Genomic DNA, 19,799 nt, shown 5'->3' with positions numbered 1-19,799 from the left:
CTGCACCAGCCATTTAGCCAGCTGTTGGAGGCTCGAGGAGGGCGGCAGAAACTCTTCCTTACCCATCTATTTGCACTTGTCAAAGAAAAGGCCTTAATTTGCCTTTCTAGTAGCACTAATTAGCTCTCCAGTTCTCTTTCTGTCTGTCTCATCCCTTTCCAAGGGGCAGCATTGATTTTCTCCTCAGGGAATTTTTTGTCAATGTTTCCTTCTGTGAGTAGAATTTTTAACCCAGCATTCCTGGGGTCTGTCTTGCCTGCAGTCCATTTGGCCTGGTCACTCCAGTAACTTAGGCTTTGAGTTGTTTACCCATGCCTCCTTCCAACTCATCTGAATGCTTCTGTGGGGTGTGTGTGTGTTTATGTGTGTGTGTATGTGTGTGAAGTTATCTGAAGAATGCTTTAGTTCACTTTGTGAGTTTGAGCTTTTGCTTTGTTTTTGACTTGCTTTATAACAAAGTTTATTTATTTACATATATTTTTATGTGTATGAGTGTATTGCCTACATGTGTAAGTGCACCTGTGTTGTGCAGTGCTTGTGGAGTTCAGAAGAAGGCATTGGATCCCCTGGAACTGACTTAGGACGGTTGTTAGCCATCACGTGGGTGCTGGGAATTGAACCCAGGTCCTCTGCAAGAGCAGTCAGTGCTCTTAACTGCTGAGCCACTGAGTCAACTCTCCAGCTCAGGGCAAAGTTTTCAAACAAGGTGAAAAAAGGTGACAGCTCCTTTTTTTAAAATTTTTATTTTATTTTATTTTTTTAACTCTTGTAAACAACAAAGCAGGGGAGACTGGCTTTTGAGATTCCCAGCACCTCTGGTATTCAAAGAGAAGTAGTATGGATCCAGCTTGAGTTATTCTAGAGAAACTAAGTCATTGTGCCAGCTGTGTGCACTGGTTGAAGGTGTCACTGGGAAGGAGATAGGGAAAGGTCTTCATGAGTGAGTTTTGATGACTTTTCTTTCCAGTCCTGAGTTTTATGAATTTTGAAATGGAGCAAGCACTGTGCTTTAAAAAGACTTCTACAGTTCTCACATCAAACTTCCATGAGATTTGTCTTTACATTTTTAAAACCACAGATAACTTTCTGATAAGGACTGATTCTGGTTTATGCTACTCTGGTTTATACTCTGGCTTTTGTCAGATGCAGGGGAAACACTCAAAATTTAAAGCAGTAATAATTAAAGTGCAATCAAATGCCCTCCGTACTCTTTGATTACATGAGGAACAGTGGAATATTGTTTAAGAGCTCCCATTTTGGGGCCTTAGGTCTAAATAGCTATCTCTGCCTACACTATGTTCTTCCACAAGTCCCCTAAGCTCTCGGCACCTTAATTTCCCCATCTGTAAAATGGTAACTGTCGTAGTACCCACCCAGGAGAAGTATTTGAAATTTAAATGCATTGATAACAATTCCGGCTCTTACAAAGCAAATGGCATACATGTGTTTGCTAAAGTGATGTTATCTGTAGGGAAGTCCAGTGACGGAACAGGTACATTTATTATTAGTATGCACATACCGAACATCACTCCAATGTCAGCAGCCTGTGGTAAAAGTATTTAGATGATCTGAAAATGAGATAGACTGAACTGACATTTAAGAATTTTAATGTATACGTTTGTTTGTGGTAGTGCAAAGTACATACTTTCCTTTCAGAATGGATTAAAATATACCTCATGCCTACCAGGCAATGAAGAGGATTCTGCTTCTGAAAGCTCTGGCAATTGGAGTGGATAGATAACACAGAGCAGAGAAGGTGTTGGTGTCACTGTTTAGGGAGTCACAGTGCAGCGACCCAGGCTCCCAGTTGGCTGTCTGAGAGCAGAAGCCAGCCGTGGAGGGCTGGGTCAAAGGTAGCAGAACTCTGTGATGCTCAGATGAAAACAAAGAGCCTGGAAACAGAACTGTCACCTGTGATTGCAGGACACAAGTTGTTTGTCTTCTGGCCTGTCCTGATGATGTCCCCTTCGTACACACAGACAATGGCCGGCTGGCCTATCCTGATCATCACAGGGGAAGAAAAGCTTTGTTGACCTGGATCATTTCAGAGACGGTAGCTCAACCTTCTGGGTCTCTCAGTCAGTTCAACCAGACCAAACAGCAGAATTTGTTTTTTAAAAAAACTGTAGATGGCCTTAAAATATTTGTCAAACATATAAAACCAGATCAGGATTCTAAAATAAATGTTGGGGGGCGGTATGTGGATCCCATTTTATTTTCCTCAAGAAGCAAAGACATAAGACAGGTGACTATGTTTGTGTATTAGTAGATTTTTCAGGAGACAGAGAAGAGATTCCTGGAAGGGACTAATACGTACTAAAGTGTCATTCATTTGTATTATGAGAGACTTGTCAAATCTCTGAGAAAATTAAATTTTTTACATGCGTATGTGTGTGTGGTGCCCATGCGTGTGTATTTGAGTGTTTACATGTGTGCAGGCACATGTCCATATGTGTGCACGTGCATGTGGAGACCAGAGGTTGCTGTCATGTGTCTTTTCTTTGCTCCCCACCATATGTATTGAGATAGGTCTCTCATTTGAAACCAGAACTAGCTCACTGATTTGGCCAACCTAGCTAGCCAGCTTGCTCTAGAGATTCTCTGGCTCTGCCTTCTGAGCACTGGACTTATAGACAGGCTGCCATGCCCACCTGACATTTTTGTGGGTGCTGAGGATCTGAATTCATGTCTTCACCTTTATACAGCAAGTGCTTTCCCCAGCTTCCTGTAAAATTAATTTTTATTTAAAAAGTTTGTTTAGAGATAAAATGAGCTTTCCACAAGCTTTTGTGAAGGCAGTTAGAAAGGGTTCCATATATTATTTCGAGGCAAACTTCTCAAACATTCTTCAGACTAAAAGGACCAGGGACTTCATCATTGTAAATAGCAAGTTTTGCGGTGATCGCCTCAGATGGAGAGCTTTCCCTGTGGAGTTTTTGCGGGAAAAGCTTCATTGCAAATGGATTCTCTCTTTTAAATTGGTCCTCTGTCCTTGTAGGGACTGAACTGTGGCTCATTCCTGACTCTATCTAGATGAAGTGGTGTTCTTGACACCTGAAGTTAAAAGGAAGTAGAAAACCATGAGCCGCCATGGGGCCATGTGGCCTTCTCTGCCACCCAAGTCACCGTCCCCTGCTGTAACGAAGTACTGTAGGCCGGATGGCTTGTAAACAACACAGCTCTGGAGGCTCAAGTCTGAGATCTGGGTGCCAACATGGTCAGGTTCTGGAGCGGGCTCTGCTCTGGGGTGCCTGTGACTTCCATCTTGCTGTGTTCCCACATGACAGAGAGTAGAGAGCTGGAATGAGACTGTCTCTTCCCAGAAGGCTGCCAGTCTCATTGATGAGAGGGTTTCACTTTTCATGACTCAGTCCCCTTCCAGAGGCCCCACCTCTTGGCACTAAAACTTTGGGACTTAGTATTTCAGTATATGAAAAAGATATTAGACCTCCATGGAAAAATTAATTGGGACTAGTGTATATGTGTGTTGTGGGGCTAAAATGGTATAGTCATCACCCTGTAGGTTTTCTAGGGTGGGGAATGAACACAGACCTTGGGTCTATAACACCACCCACCATGTCTTTTCTCACAATGGCAGGAGTCAAAGTCACTGTCATCCCCAGGGATCTCTAGACCATTCTCAAGGCAGCAAAGGCAACTTGTGTGCTTCCAGCCTCTTTGGGATGTACAGCTCTAAGAAGGAAACAGATTTAATGTTAAATACCTCCTTACTGTGAGTATGAAACCATCCTCAGTTATCGATTTTATCAAATGTTTATTCAAGAGCTGCTAAGCATTCAGTATACGGCATTTTATCGGGCTCTCAATTAGGAGAGGACTACCACTATTTCCATTTTATAGATAAGGACCTTGAGGTTTACAGTTTAGGTGGTTTGCCTAATCACACAGCTAGTTAAGTGGCAGGCTATGCTGCTCTATGTTTATATTTACATGTCGTTTGCTGCAAGTTGCTTCCCAAATCCCGTGTTTCATTTTGGTTACTCTCACACGTTTGGTGCACAGAGTAGTGTTTTCATAATATAGTGGCTTATTGGACTAAACTCTCTGGGATGGTGTGTGTGTGTGTATGTGTGTGTGTGTGTGTGTGTGTGTGTGTGTGTGTGTGTGTGTGTGTGTGTGTGTGTGCATTTTGGGGGGAGCATGTTTTTCATTTTAGTAGACCTAGTCCAGCCTCATCCTGAACTTGGGGAAAGATCTTAGCCAGGGTTCATTGACCTGTTTCTTTTGTGTCCAAGAATGAGACTCAGGTCTGGATGACTACCTGTTACTGTCAGTTGTAGGGAGACCATGATTGAACTTTCCATGGTGGCTCTTTTAAAACAATGAGAGTTTTCCATTGCATGGGATGGGGAGGTAAATCTAGTTTCCTGAGGCTCAAAATTGATTGCAGGGGTTAGAAGCTAGCACTGATCCTTTTAAATTCTACCTCTAGGGCAAGCCCTTGTGACTTGGAATTAGAGTGGAACTTGAAGGAAGATGGGTGATGGTTCCCCGGGTGGGGTCCAGTAAAGAAGCTGAGACTACTGTACAAGCCTGTTGATTAAAGAATATTCTTAGAAGGCGCTGGCCTTTCACTTTTAACTAGTGGAACTATTCAGGTTGCAGTATTAGTTTTTCTGTAACAACATCCTTCAGAATTCATAAACGTGTTCATGTGTGTACTTCTAAGACAACTAGAAAGTTCCAAGGGAGCATTTCAAAAAACCTGAGTCATTTTCTTATTTGAAGAAAACCTTCAGAATGTCTTAGGAAAATAAATCTCCAGTTCAAAAATAAATGTTGAAGCTATTTAAAGATTAAAACAGAAGCTTTCTATGAGCCAGTACAAGATTACTTACAACAAAACCTAAGGGATTTTCTTTTAAGACCAATTTCTGGAGATTTCTTTTACTGTTAATACCGACTAAATTTAGGTACTTAATAATAATAAAAATGTGAGCTGCATTTAAGGCTTACCATTCATAAACCCCTCTCACATCAGTGATCTCATTTTACCCACAAAACAATCTTAGGCACCCCGTGTTGTTTTCACAGTCATTATACACAGAAGGGGAAGAGTCACAGAAACTCAGTGAGTTCTCCAACCCGTATATAGTGCGGGGCACTGCCAGGCCCAGGTTGACTTTTGAATCTGAAGTCCCATCTTCTTTTTACTACAGGGCAGTGTTTCCTCAAGTAGATCTGTGGAAAGATAGTCAGCAACATTTCCCTCTTGTTAATTTTATTTCCTTGAGTTTATCTCCATTGTTAATCACAATGAACAAAGTTGGAATCAGTTACCAGCCGGCACACACCGAATCCATACGGCATTGACAACACAGATCACCTTGTTATCAGCCCCGTTACCTTTCTCCTGTTCTGTTTAGTGTTCTTCTTACTAGGGAAGAGGAGAAAATGAGAGAGGGGGAGAGAGTCAGGCTCTTCCTTTGCATTAGTTGCTAAGCAGCAGCCATTTCATTGTAAAGGAGATCCAGTTCAAGTAATGACATAGGTATTCCAAGGATAGCATGTTATTTTTATAGCAGCTGCATTTCAGGTCTCCATAGAGCACATGGTCTGGCAGCTTGGTGATTTCAGGGGAAGAAATAGCTACCTCAACATAATTGTTGAATATATGGAGAAAATTCAATATAGCTGATCACCTAATAAGCAGACTTTGCCTTCCACTCCTGGCTAACAGTAGACAGGAGGAGCAGGTTGAAGGGTTTGGAAGTGTTACCAGAAAATACAGTGGGTACACAGTTATGTTTTGAGGCTGTATTTCACATTCTCTGATACTCTGGATAATTTAGAATTCTATGTTGTTTGAGCTAACATGGGCTAGAACAAACTTTTCTTGCAGCCAAGGAGTAGGGAGGGACCAAGATTTTATTGTGTTGATATTTTCCTGGCAACTGAAGATTCTTGAGAAAGGAGATAAATAAAATACTATACGTGGCTAACACAAGCCATAGAGTCCAGTTTTTACCATCAAAGAGGGTACAAGTTCAAAAGAAGGCCCGTTTTTAATTTCTTATAGATATCCCAAAATGCAAGGCTGTTGGAGGAGATATGTTTTTTGTTGCACGCTCTGAAGGCTGCACTATTCCTGTGTGGAAATCCTTGGTTCTGCTTCTTAAGGTGTATCTTTGAGACTTGTGAAACAGTTGTGAAATGCATATGTACTTCAGAGGGTTGCTTAGTGGGGTTGTTATGGGAGTGTGCAAGCCCGTGGCTCTCCAAGAGTGCACTGCTCAACCTGCCTCCCACTTCCCCAGCCATTTGAGAGAAAGCTCCTCTTGTCAGTAGTACCTGGGATGTGTAGAAACTGGTTTTGAACTTCCAGTAAGTTGCCCTCCCATTTGAGGCAAAGTACCTCTTCCAGGAACTAAAAGTGATGTCTGGAAGAAGTTGCACATGGATGAATTCACAAATGGCGAATGGTTATTCCCACTGTGCTGCTGGGTTCATTAATGTGACTGGGGTTAGCATCTCTTCCGTAATTAAAGCTTCTCACATATTTCTTTTCTGTACTTCTTATAATGGCTCAAAACAGCTTTGGTGAAGTGTCTTTGGTATTACAGGAACCCATTATCTATGTGGGGGAAACCAAGTCAAGAAGTACTGAGGAGGAGATGGTGGAAGTCAGTGACTCCAACTTGGCACAGAATCACAGAGGAGCACATCTCAGGTGACGCCCAGAAGTGTCTGAGAGGGGCGGTGCTCAGCGGTATGTCTTTGACAGATCTCAGAGCAGTCCCAGTAACATCAACCAAGTCCTACTATGTTCCAGGAGCCTTCCTACATGCTGTGCACATATAATTTCAGTTAATTATTGCATCACTTTATGAAGGAACTACTTCTCATATCTGTAGCTGTGCAGAATAGGAAACTGAGGCACAGGATAGTGAAATGACACATCTGCTAGCAAGCAGTAAGGCCAGGATTTGAATCTCAGAACATCTCAGCCATTGAACTTAAGGATGACTCTGCTGTAGCGTGTATAAATGTGTAAATACAGAATTCTGTTTTTCCTTTGGGGAATTACCTCTATTTCGTTTTGCACAATGTGTGGAATTCAGTATCAAGGTACGTGGCCTTTACCATGAAAATTGATGGAAGCTGTTGGGTGATGGGGTGGGAGACACTTCCACTACTACTGATACCATCTTAGGGCATGCCTCAGGCCTGAGTGTGGACAACTAGACTGTTTTGGTCTGGGCTCACAGGACTGGCGAAGGCACTGATAGTTTGTCTATGTCTGTCACTTGCTTGGGAGGACAGTCACTGCTGCTTTGGGTCCTGTGTTTATTCCCAGCACAGATCACCAGCCTGTCTACTGAATTCCTTGATGCATGAGTTAACCAGGGTTGTCTTCTCTTGTTTGCAACTAAAAACATAAAAAGAAAACTGAATAAATTTCGTCGACAAATGCTCCATCAGCCCGTTTTGATGAGTGTCTTTTGTGCTAGAGCTGTGTTAGGGAAATACATAATGCCATTGGTAAGGTCTTACTGTTAAGAGAGTTTTCACCATAGGATCAGTGTTCCTATACTGTTAGTTAGGGACTATCTAGTGGGAATTAATTACTTTTGGCCTCTAATTCTTTTTTTAATATTTTATTTATTATTTTTATTTTTATGTGAATGAGTGTACTGCTTGCATGTGTGTGAACCTATGTCATGCAGTGCCCATGGAGGTCAGAAGAGGGCATTGGATCCCCTGGAACTGGAGTTATAGATGGTTGTCAGCTGCCATGTGGGTGCTGGGAATCAAACCCAGGTTCTCTGCCAGAGTAGCCAGTGGTATTAACTGCTGAGCCATCTCTCTAGCCCCTTGCCTCTGATTCTTAAAGATTTGTTTTATTTTCATGTGTGTGTGTGTGTGTGTGTGTGTGTGTATGAGTACAGATGCTTGGGAAGGCAGGAAGAGGATGCTGGAGCCCTTGGAGCTGAATTTATAGGCAAACTACTTGACATGGGTTCAGCAGGTCTGTGAACTCTTAACTGCAGAGTCATTTCTCCAGCTCCCTTACCGCCATTAAAAAAATTTTTTTTTCTTATTTATCTATCAGAAAATTCTGAGTTAGTTATCTTTATTTTTCAACTTGTATAAACCGCGTGTTACAGAGGGGAGACAATTTACTTCAAGTCGAAGAGCTTATAATTTCTGGGCTGCATTCCAGGTTGCCCAAGCCCTCATTGATTCCCATGTCTGTGCTGTTCCCCTGGGTCTCCTAAACTGGAACCTTGATTTTTGTCTATGAAAATTGGGTTTTTACTTCTGGGGTGCATTCGAGATAACTCTCCCCCGCTTTCATCTGAGATGTCTTTATATTTTCAAAGTCAGACACCATGTGTCTCCCTAGCCCTTCATTTTCTAGACCATATCATCTCTAACTTTTATTCTTATCCCTTTGCTAATGGCGATTTTCAGTTACCTTTACTTTTGTGACTTTTCCTGATTTGACAGCATGCTGAGTTATCCATGGTTTTCTTCACAAAAGTGGAGCACTAAGCTAAAAATGTGGTTTAAGCAAGGCTACCAAGGCTGCCACTTCTGGTCATCCCCAGAACCAGGGCCTAGCCTGTGGGGGGCAGCACTCAGGGTTTCTGTCTCCCACTGAGAGACACAATCTACTCACTGCAGGTAAGTTGTAAAACCTAATTCTCTAGATGCGGCGACCCGGCTGGTGGTTGTGGCTATGGATTAGCATGGGTGCAGTCCAGTTGTTGTAAAGCCATTCCAAAGCCAAATTGCCAGACCGCCAATTCAACAAATTGCTGATGGTGTTCCTGAAGTTTTGCTTAGGCTGCAGCAATTTCACTTACCCCTTGCATTTCAGTTTGGCTTAATGTCTATTTGGCATGTTTTATATGTATTTCAGATACCAAACACTTCTAGAATGTTCGAGATCCATCTCTCTATTTGCTCCTTCCTCCCTTTCTCCCATTCTCTCTTCTCACCTTAGTGAGAAAGGGCAGGTTCTGTGTTAAGAGCCATTTCCTGTCATCTCTGTTTTTATGACACCTGCTGTCTTCTTTCCATATTATACAAGGGGCTTGGAGGGGGAGAGTCTTTCTTCTGAACTGTGCTTTAACTCTTTGAGGAAGTTAAACTCACTTCACTCTGGTGAATTTTCTTAGTAAGTTGACACTGAATTGATAAATAAAGCTCCCTGTACTTGGGCTAAAGATGACTTGATGGCCAAGATCACTTACTTTGCCCTGAGCACCTGAGCATAACGTTTTACTATATCAGCTTTATTTCTGATACAGTAGGCACCTGGTCTCTTCTGCCTATTGAAACCAATCAAAATCGACTAAATGCAAAATCAACGCTGTCAGTCACACTAACACACATGCCTAAAAGTCTTGCGCACAAGTAGCCATGGTAGCATGCAGTGCAGATTAAGAGCATTTTGATCACTGTAGTAAGTTCAGCGGAACGCCTCCAATTTGTGGGACAAACCAAGAAATCGATTTATCAAAGCTGCAGAAACTTCTAGCCAGTCAACCTTGCATGATACACTTCTTGAATTAAGATATCTAGCTCTTTAACTAAGAAGTAAGAGTTTAGGAGTATAAGTAGAAGAGAAAAAAACATTTTAGACGTGGGGAAAGTCATCTTAGTGTTTCCCATCATGCACCCCTTCCCTCAGAACTGCAGTGGTGACTCACTTCCCTCAGGATAAGGACAAGGAGTTGTCTGCCTTCTCTTTTCTTTGCAAGCCGTGCCCTCTCTTGCTTTGCTGAGCACCCAAATCTCTCAGCATAAGAGAACATATTTGGATGGTCTGGAAAATTTACTATCTATAATAGCTCAGCTTGTGATGATCACATGTAGGGTAGAATCAAAGATGAACCTCCATCAATAGATTCTTGAAATCTGAACGCGGGCATGCTCCAAGATGGGGCTGTAGAGCTGCATTCTGGACCACTCGCTTCGACCTGTGTCTGTCATAGAAATGGCTCTTTGCGCTGTCTGTTTCGTTCTCAGTGTTACTTCCCATCGTGTTTTATAAATACTAGTTTAAGTTCACCAGGGAGGCATGGGAGCGTACGCATGGGCTTAAACCTTAATGCGACTCACCGGGTGCCTGGAGAAACGACTTGAGGATGCTCTGCAAAGTGCCTCAGGACAGAGGAAAAGCCCAGGAGAATCCGTGTGTGTTTGTGTAGATTCTCTCTGGTGCTTTGCACTGCCAATACTGAACACAAGGGTGTTCTAAAAATAACCCCAGTAATGTGCAGCCTTCGCTGAAGGGAGTGAGATAATTTGTGAGGATGATGAGAAATGGGAGAGGAGAAAAGCTTTAGAAGATGCGAAATGAAAGACAGAAATTTCAGTGGTCTCTCAGGCTCTCCCATGTACTGAGCACCTCCTTTGAAGCCTTGATATTGAAAACAGGGAAAAAGTACTTAAGATGAAAAGAATTGCTGGCAGAAGATTTTTTTCTTGTTTATTTTTGAAAAAAAATTATTTATTTTTATTTTATATGTATGAGCATTATGCCTGCATGTGTGTAGGTGCACCCGTGTCATGCAGCGCCCACGGAAGAGAGAAGAGGGCTTCGGAGTCCCCGGAACTGGAGTTATGGATGGTTGTTAGCTGCCATGGGGGTTGATGGCAGTGCTCTCAATCGCTGAGCCATCTCTCCAGCCCTTGCCTAATTTTTTTTTTTTTTGACATGAGAAGTCCCCTAGAGACTTACCCATTTTATAGGAATAGCTATATTAGTTACATATACAGAACACTATTTCAAGCAATTGGTGATGAATCCAAAGTTCAATAACATGGTTTTATAACTTAAACATTTTCAAGGTTGTTTTAACTACTGGGGGATGACATGAAAATGTATTGAGTGCCCATCTGTGTCACACTGTGAAAATCTATGCAAAGTGCTAGAAATAAAAGAGAACTTAAGATCTGTTATCAACAATTTATGGTTTAGTGTGACAAGGAAATGAAGAAGTGACCTGTAACAATGTAGAATACATAATGGTGGATCATGGAGTGGTCTAAAGGACATGGACCTGTATCAGTCTGAAGACAGGAACCTCTGAGGATGCTCACATGTGCTTTGAAGGAGAGGACACAGCTAGCCAAGGCAGAAATCAAAGGACTTGTTCATATCATTGATTCAATGTAGAAAACATATTCTAGCTTCTAAATGGCAAGGTAAAAACAGACTTTTGGAACACAGTCCATTGGCTTCTAATCTCTTCTGAAGATGTCTCAAAATAGAGCCTTTGAATTTTTAACCTAGAAATTCATACAGAAAGGATCTTTGCCAGGAGTTTAGCTCCTTTGTACTCGTCAGACAGCAGCAGCTTGAACAAAGGTAAAGAGAAGGCATAAAGAGAAGATTGCTCCTGTTTGGGCTTTAGGGACACGAAAGAGGGAAAGGTTAGTTATGCTTGGGGCAAGTTTTCTTGGGCCATTGTCTTTGAAGAGTTGGTAGGTTTTGAACAGGAAGAGATTGGAGCACAAGGATGGAGAGTAGGGGGACATTCCAGGCAATAGGAATTATGTGAGAAGCGGCAAAGTGGTGGGAATGCACGTGTTGTGCCCAGTGTGAAATGTGGACTAATTTTGCTGTGAGCATGGGATGCAAAAGTCAGGCAAAGCAGGGAAGACCTGGAGTGTCACCAGAAGAATGTAGTTAATAGGAAGCCACTGGAGGGTTTTGAACAGAAAGGTAATTTTTCGCCCCAAATGTGGAGAAGCTCTTGTTTTCCCAGAAGGCACTGCTGGTTCCTCTGCTTTGAGAGCCACTGTCACCACCGCAGAGGTGACACCTCCAGTCTGTTCCATCCCCAAACATTGCATTGTAGATAGAACTTTCTTCCTACCGGGCAGGAAGAGGGAAAGAGATTCTTGTCTGTACCATAACACACACACTTTCTCTCTCTCTCTCTCTCTCTCTCTCTCTCTCTCTCTCTCTCTCTCTCTCTCTCTGTATGTTGGTGGTGGAGAAACAAACTCTTCTCATGTTCAGAGGTGATAGGAGGTGAGGAAATCTCCAGTTTCAGTTGAGAGTTTTGGAGAGACTGAGCAAGGAGAATGTGAGATGCCTTCAGAATACTCAGGACCTTCCTTGAACATCAAGTAGTATAATAATTGGTGGTCAGATTGGATGCTGTTCATTCATATTTTAGCGAAACAACAGTGCCTCAAGTTCTAAACAGGTAAATGCACAGAAAATTTGGGTACATGGTTTGCTACTGAGCTAAGAACTTATTCTCTGTACTAGTTGGAGAAATTCTTAAATTATGGTTTTCTTTTTTTTTTATCCTTTTTAGGTGAGGCAGCTAGTCCCTTATCCTTGATTCTAATGCCCAGAGAGTCCTGAACAAATTAATGGGAGAAATATGTGTTCTGAATTGATTAGGAAATAGCAGTTGTGCAGCTTAAACATGTTCACTGTCAGGGACTGTGTTACTGTCTAATGCTTTTATGTGAATGGAGATTGACTGGGCCAGTTGAAATGCAGATAATTTTGCAGAGAGAGCGCTTTGCTTTCAGCTGTGAGCCCTGCATTCTTTACAGACCTAATCTTCAGTAAATGGAGTGCAACACTGTGGTGGAAAGTCTGTGTGACCAGTTCTGTCTGCTGGCTTTCAAGCCTGTTCCTAAAGGATTAGGGTGACACCCAGAATATTCTCTGCACTATGTACATCACACTGCCTTGCCTGAGAGCTGGCTCATGCCCTGCATTTTAGAAAACCATCATTTTTCTCATAAAATGGAAAATAGAGAAAAACAGAATGGAAGAGAGAACAACATTGAGATCAAAGTAATATTAGCATGAAGGAAAGAATCAAATCTTGGTTTAAGGCTTCCCAGAATGATGAATGATTCACACTCACAGGTCCATGTGACCTGATGACTTTGGGGATGCATCCTGCAAGTGAATTTCAGGATTAAGACAAAGAAACTAATTTTTAAAAAAGATCTATTTAGCTGGGCATGGTGGCATATACCTTTAATCCTAGCACTGGGAGGCAGAGGCAAGTGGATCTCTGTGAGATCAAGGCTAGCCTGGTTTTTATAATAGTTCTATCCCAGCCAGGGCTATAGGGAGACTCTGTCTCAAAAAGACAAAAAAATCTATTTCTATTGTTTATATGCATGAACATTTTGCCTACATAGATGTATGTACAGTACATATGTGCCTGATGCCTGCAGAGGCCAGAGAAAATGTTGGATCCCTTGAAACTAGAATTATAGGCATCTGTGAGCTTCCAGGTAGGTGCTGGGACCAAACTCAGGTCCTCAGCAAGTGTTTGTAAGCACTGAGTGTTCTCTCCAGTCCCAAGAAAACTAGTTTTTAACTAGTTAGTAGTTTAGAGACTATCCAGCAGTGTCATAACATATTCAGCAATCTTTTAAAAATATTTTATTTAGTATTTTTATTTTATGTGTATGAGTATATTGCCTGCATGTATGTAAGTGCACCCATGACATGTAATGTCCATGGAAGCCAGAAGAGGGCATAAGATTCCCCTGGAACTGGAGTTATGGACAGTTGCTAGCTACCATGTGGGTGCTGGGAACTGAACCCAGGTTCTCTGCAAGAGCAACCAGTACTCTTAACCTCTGAGCCATCACTCCAGCAATCTTTAAGATGCAAATCCTCAAACTTCTTTCCATGTTCTTAATGAAGCCAATTTATTTTAGGGCCAAGGGTGGAACTTCATGGTAAAGTGCTTGCCTGGAATGCACAAGACTCTGGGTTTGATCTCTAGGATTGGAAAAAAAAAGTTTATTTTTTTAATAATAGGACCTACACTCCCTGCCCGTGCCCCACCTAAAATTGTCTGTTCCTCATCACTCTAGATTGGCAAATGCTTAAACATACTTGGAAAACAAGTCTGCTGATATGTCTATGGTCCATGCAGGTTACAAAATGCTGCTGTTTCCTACAGGTGTATATGTGTAATAACATATATATGTGGTGTCACCTGTGTGTGCATGGATTCACTTGTATACCACTTTCTGTCTCTGAGTTCCACTGTTCTTAGCTGACAGACTGATGAAATCCATTATTCAGTATGGTTTTTGGGATTGAATGGAATAATGCATGCACATAATAAATTGTCTAGTCACTTGTAAATGCGAGGTACCAGCACTGTGCTATATCAGTGCTTGTGACCTGCCTTGAAACTTTGTAAAGACTCTATGAACTTCTTGGGGTATTTAAATTTCCTAATGACAGCTCTGGAACTAAACATGAGTTTAGTAATGGTATATATTTTGGGGGATGTGCAACTACAGGTATATGAGGATTAATTCCTTTTCATTTTTAAAATATAATATTTAATGTAAATAATGCTCAAGCAAAGCTTAATGTGTAAGTCAGTTAGAACTAGAGGCCTTATCACAAAACCCAGTAGTTCCCTTTTCCATTTTTCCTCCCGTTCCCATTTCCACAAAGCTGCTGTTGTGTGTGAAGTGTTTTATGTGGATTCAACATTGATATGATATGTAATATGCCACTAGATGCTAGTGTGTAATTTTTCTCAGTTGCCTTTTTTGAGAAGGTGAGGATTTAGTGTCTTAGTCCTTCCTCAATCCATCTAACATATTCATATGCAATTTTATTTAAATCACTAATAAATGCTCATATTTCTATGAACATATAAATCTAGTCCATGATGGAGCCATGTGGTATGTTATGAAGACTTTCTATTATTGTTCTTATTTTAAAATATTTTATGAAATCATTCTTAATCTTTTTAATAACATTTATAACTTATTTTAATTAATTGATCATTTTTATTATTATTATTTTTGGTCTTTTTGAGACAGGGTCTCCCTGTAGCCCCAGCTAGCTCAGAACTCACTATGTGACTAGGCTGGCCTCAAACTCACAGAGCTCTTCTTGCCTCTGCCTCCCAAGTGCTGGGATTAAAGGTGTGCACCACCATGCGTGGCTATTTTTAATTTTAAAAATTTTACTTTTTGTTCTTTTGAGACAGGGACTCCCTGTAGCTCCAGCTGACCTGTACTTCTTTATGTTGATCAGGCTGGTGTCACTTTCATGGAGATCCTCCTGCCTCTGCTTCCCAAGACCTGGAATTTAAAGGCATGCTCCACCATACCCAGCTAATTAATTATTTTTTGAACCGGAGTCTTGTTATGAACCCAGACTGGCCTTGAGTTCACAACTTTCCTGGCTTCAGCCTCCAAAGTGCTGGAATTAGAGGTGTGCACCACCAGGCCCCACTCATCCACAAATCCTAACAGGACCATGAATTTCCTGTGGCAATCAGTCACACTGAATGATGTTATCAGTTTTATTATTTTGTTATGGGCTAACTTGGCCATATGTAGATTTTCTTCATTAAATTCCAGTGGAGTTGAGAGACTAAGACAAACATGTTTGTGAACACTGATCTTGTAGCAGATTCACTGATTTTTGTTTTTTCCTAGCCAGTCCTGCGTCTTCTCCCCATCACTTCACTTTGGACTTTTTAACATGACTTCCGCCCTTCCCTGGTATCTTCATTTTCCTTTTTCTTGGTTTGGTTCTCCATGTTTTAGATGTCTTTCTTTTCCCATTTCATCTTTTTTGCTTATACCTCATTTGGCATAGCACACTGTTTTAATAACAACAGCAGCATACTGAGTTCTCCTGGGGACTTGTGCAATATTTTTAAACAACTAAGTTGCAAAAGCTTCTCAGGATATGAAACATCCTGAAGTAGCTTTCTCAGAAAGAACGCATCCTTTTGTGCCTGAAAATATCTTTTCTTCTACCTTTTCTCTTGACTGAAAATTTTTTAGGGTACAGAGTTCCAGATGGAAAATAATTTCACCTCAGAGTTGTGAGATGTTTCCCTGTGGTTGTCAGACTTCCAGAGCCACAAATGCAAAGTCTGGCACCATCCTGACTCTCATTAACTTTGTTTTTTCTTCCTTCCTGTGTTTTAAAAACATTTTTTCTTTATATCTCCTATTTAGAAATCTCAAAACCTATGTGTCATACCATGGATACAAATATTCATGGTGTTGGAGACTTTTTAGATCTCGTTCAGATGAAAATGTTTAGACTAGAAAATCTTGGTATTATTTGGAGGCTGGAAGAAGGATATTGTCTATTTTACCATTTTTTTTCACTGTGATTTACATTACACAGTTATTGCATCTAGCTATAATCCCTTTGATTTTCTGTTTATGTTCTTCATTTTTATTCTGCTCCCTGGTGACAGGGGTGATTTCCTTATATATTTTATATCTTTTTATTGGATTTTTAATGTTTTTTAAAAATACCTTTTTATTTATTATTTTTATTTTATGTGTATGAGTGTATTGCCTGCATGTGTGTAAGTGCACATGTGTTGTGTAATGCCTGCAGAGATGGTTGCTAGATGCCGTGTGGATGGTGGGAATAGAACACAGGTCCTCTGCAAGAGGAGTCAGTGCTCTTAATGGCTAAGCCATCTCTCCAGACCAAGGAGTTTGAAAGTGTTTTGATCAGAATTTTAATCCTGAGCATTCTTTCCTGCTTTCTGCATTTCCTTTTTATATAAAATTTTCTTTGCATGTTTTGTGGCTTTAATAGCTCATTTTTTTACTCAATGAGGATATTAATGATAATTTTTGGATGTTTTATTCCCTCTATACAAACTATTTTCTTCAAAATTTTTTTCTTGGGGGTGAGGGGATGGTTCAGTGGGTAAAGTCCTTGCCAAGGAAGCATAGAACTGGAGTTCAGACCCCCAGGGCCCATGTAAAGGGCAGGTGGGTATGGTGGCTGCCTGTAATCCTGGAGCTGGGGAAGTAGAGACAGGAGTTCCTGGGAGTAGCTGCCTAAGCTAAGCTACCGGAATTCTCAAGATCTGCGTTCACTGAGAGGCCCTGCCTCAATATGTAAGCAGGGAGTGATCCAGGAAGACTCCTGACGTCAACTTTGGGCTTCCACATGCATCATGTACACACAAACGTGCACTTCCACACATGTGGACACATGCATATACACTTGCATGCACACCATAAACATATACACAACATTTTCTTCTCTTTATTTTTCTTGTATGTTGGATATGATTCAAATGTCTAATGATCCAGTAATATATGAGAGAGACAACAACAGGCAAAGGGGAATCTGCATGTGTGCATATGTCACGTGGGCTCTTAAGGGGACCTGGCTTGTTTTATTGGGAAACCCTAAGCATTTATGTTTTCTGTGTAGTTTTCTCAGTGGAGAATCCTCCAACCTTCCTTTAATAGTTTTACAGCTAAATACCTCTTCTCTGAGGTGGCATTTTATTATTTAGCATGTGTACTGGCATTTGATTGCTGCTGTTAGTAGATGGCTTCACTCAATCCCAGGTGTAGCTGGTATTTTTCTAGTTCTTCTTTGGCTTAGCTCCTTTAGGAATGAAATCTTCAGTCTTGAGGCTGTGTGTGGTAGGAATACCATACAGCTATGTGATTGGGTACTAGATACCTCTAGACAGAACTCTTCCCTAGGCTAAGTCAATAGAGAGCTTTCCTTACAAGTAGGAGGGCCTGGGTTTGATTCCCAGAGTCCACAAGAAAAAAAAAAAATCCCAATGTTGGGGGAGCAGACATCCCTGGAACTCACTGGCCAGCCATTTTAGCCTACTTGATGAGCTGCAGGCCAGTGAGTGACACTGTGTGATGAACTCTGTTGCCAGAAAGAAATTCATCATCTATACTGAAAGAAGACAAGTCGTCTTTTACCCCTTGCTTACCCACAAGTCTTTGTTTTCTAACCATTTAAAAACACATAGTTCTTGTGACTCCAGTGGTCGCCTCTCAGAACTCCTCCACGTTAGAAGTTTCTGTTTCCTTTCTTTATAATAAATGGTTTTGAAGTGCTCAAAAAACAAACTAAAACAGGCGGATGGCTCCTGAGGAATGACTCCTGATGTCTTCTGGCCTCCCCACATGTGTGCACATGCACCCATACACATATGAGCACACACAGACATGTACGCTCCCACACACAGACAAAAGGATTCTTCCTGGCAGCTCACTCACCTTTAGCCATACTCTGCACCTCCAGTTGTCGAGCTTTTCTACATCTCTGTGGTGTGACCCCATCTCTGTTTTGGCCCTCCCTTCTTACCATCCAGTCCCAGCTGTCTCGACCTTTCCTGTATTCAGTTTACTTTGCAACATCCAAATGTTCCATTACCCCTCTCATTGACATACTCCCTGTCTTCTCTGTCCTGTGACATCTGGCTTTTTAGTTCCTTGATTCTGTTGCTAGTGAGAGTTTCTGGAGGTATTTGAAATAAAGCTCCATGTATACCTCACCATGGCAAACTGAGAGTTTTGTTCTTTCTCATTGTCCTCAGTAAGGACGGCAGAAAAGTTAGCATAGCCATATATTTCCTTAGAGTTTTTGAACGACAGCAATGTTTTTAGTGTGTTTTGCTTTTAAAGAACTTTAAAGAGTTTCATAGGCTTTTCATCTTTCTCAATCTTTCTGTAACCAGAGAGGAAGAGATCATTTTACATCATTTTTTGGAGCATCCAAGCAGAGGAAGTACCGCCTGTGACTTCTGATGGCATTCTGATGGAGTCCAGTCACATTCTCCAGGCTGGCCATTTCTCTTGCATCCGTCATCTAGTCTCACATCCTGTCTCTTTGATTCTGTTAACCTAGAGCCATGAGTTTTAGCTGGGAACAGTGCTCCTCCCTGAAGCTTGTGAGCTCCTGGTTTTCTGAGAAGCTCTGAGACTTGTCACCCTCCTAGCAGCTCAGATGTCATTCTCCCTAGACACCCAGTTCATTGAGCACCAATGATGTCTGGGATTTCTAAGGGAGTGTCACTGGGGACCAGCTGTTGGTAATGAGGTGCAAATTGGCAGTAGCTGGGGAGGGGCCCTAGAGGGTGGATGGATGGGTCTGACACTTTCAGAGAAGGCTGGCTGTGGGCTGGAGCTGGTGACTCCTCACTCCTTGGCAAGACCTGATTCCTGGCCCAGGAGGCCTTGCACAGTGCTGGGAAACTGGTCTGGGCTCTCACAGCCCCACCCTTGGAGCTGCTGCCAGCTGGCTAATCTCTTGGCTGGTTTTGCTGGCTGGTTTTCTTTGCAAGTAGGAGAGGCTGTGATCAGTCACGGGGTTTTCCCAGTCATTGGAGACACAACCAGGAGGCTCTACAGTCCCCCCTGGAGATACCTTCATTGTGATTGGCATGTTAGGCAGTGAAGAGGTTAGGGATTGGTCATAGAAGAGTGGCTGCAATAGAAACTGCAGAGAAGAAGGCATGTGACCATTTCCCAGGAGCATTTGCTTTGGGGAAGAGTTTATTCATGAAGCTGTTCACCTGGGTTCCAGTATCAGCTGCTCTTCTGCCCCACTGGGAACTCTCCTTGCAGGATTTTCAGTTGTAGTTGTCCCCATTCAAGCAGTGGGTGGGAGAAACCAGAAGCCATGTTCTAGTGGAGAGAAGATGGAGGAGGTAGGAGGTTGGGACATGTGTACTTGGTTGAATGGCTCTGTAACTCCTGCTTTGTCTGGCAAACCATGCTAGCTGGGGCCTCCTGGATATAATCTGCATTCAGAGATCTTGAGCACATGTTTTAACTTGCTGGCCTTAGCACCTCCATCATTTCTTCTAATTCTCTTTATTTCATTTCTTCAAACTTTTAAATATTTTAATTTTAATTTTATGTGTATGAGTGCGTTACTTGCATGTATGTAAGTGCATTTGTGTCCTGCAATGCCCGAGGAGGTCAGAAGAGGGTGTTGGATCCCCTGGAACTGAAATTAAGGATGGTTGTTAACCACTATGTAGGTGCTGGGAATTGAA

The sequence above is a fragment of the Nannospalax galili genome, unplaced genomic scaffold, assembly GCF_000622305.1.
Source record: "Nannospalax galili isolate Female #2095 unplaced genomic scaffold, S.galili_v1.0 scaffold307, whole genome shotgun sequence".
NCBI classification, from domain to species: Eukaryota; Metazoa; Chordata; class Mammalia; order Rodentia; family Spalacidae; genus Nannospalax; species Nannospalax galili.
This window is presented reverse-complemented; position numbering follows the sequence as displayed.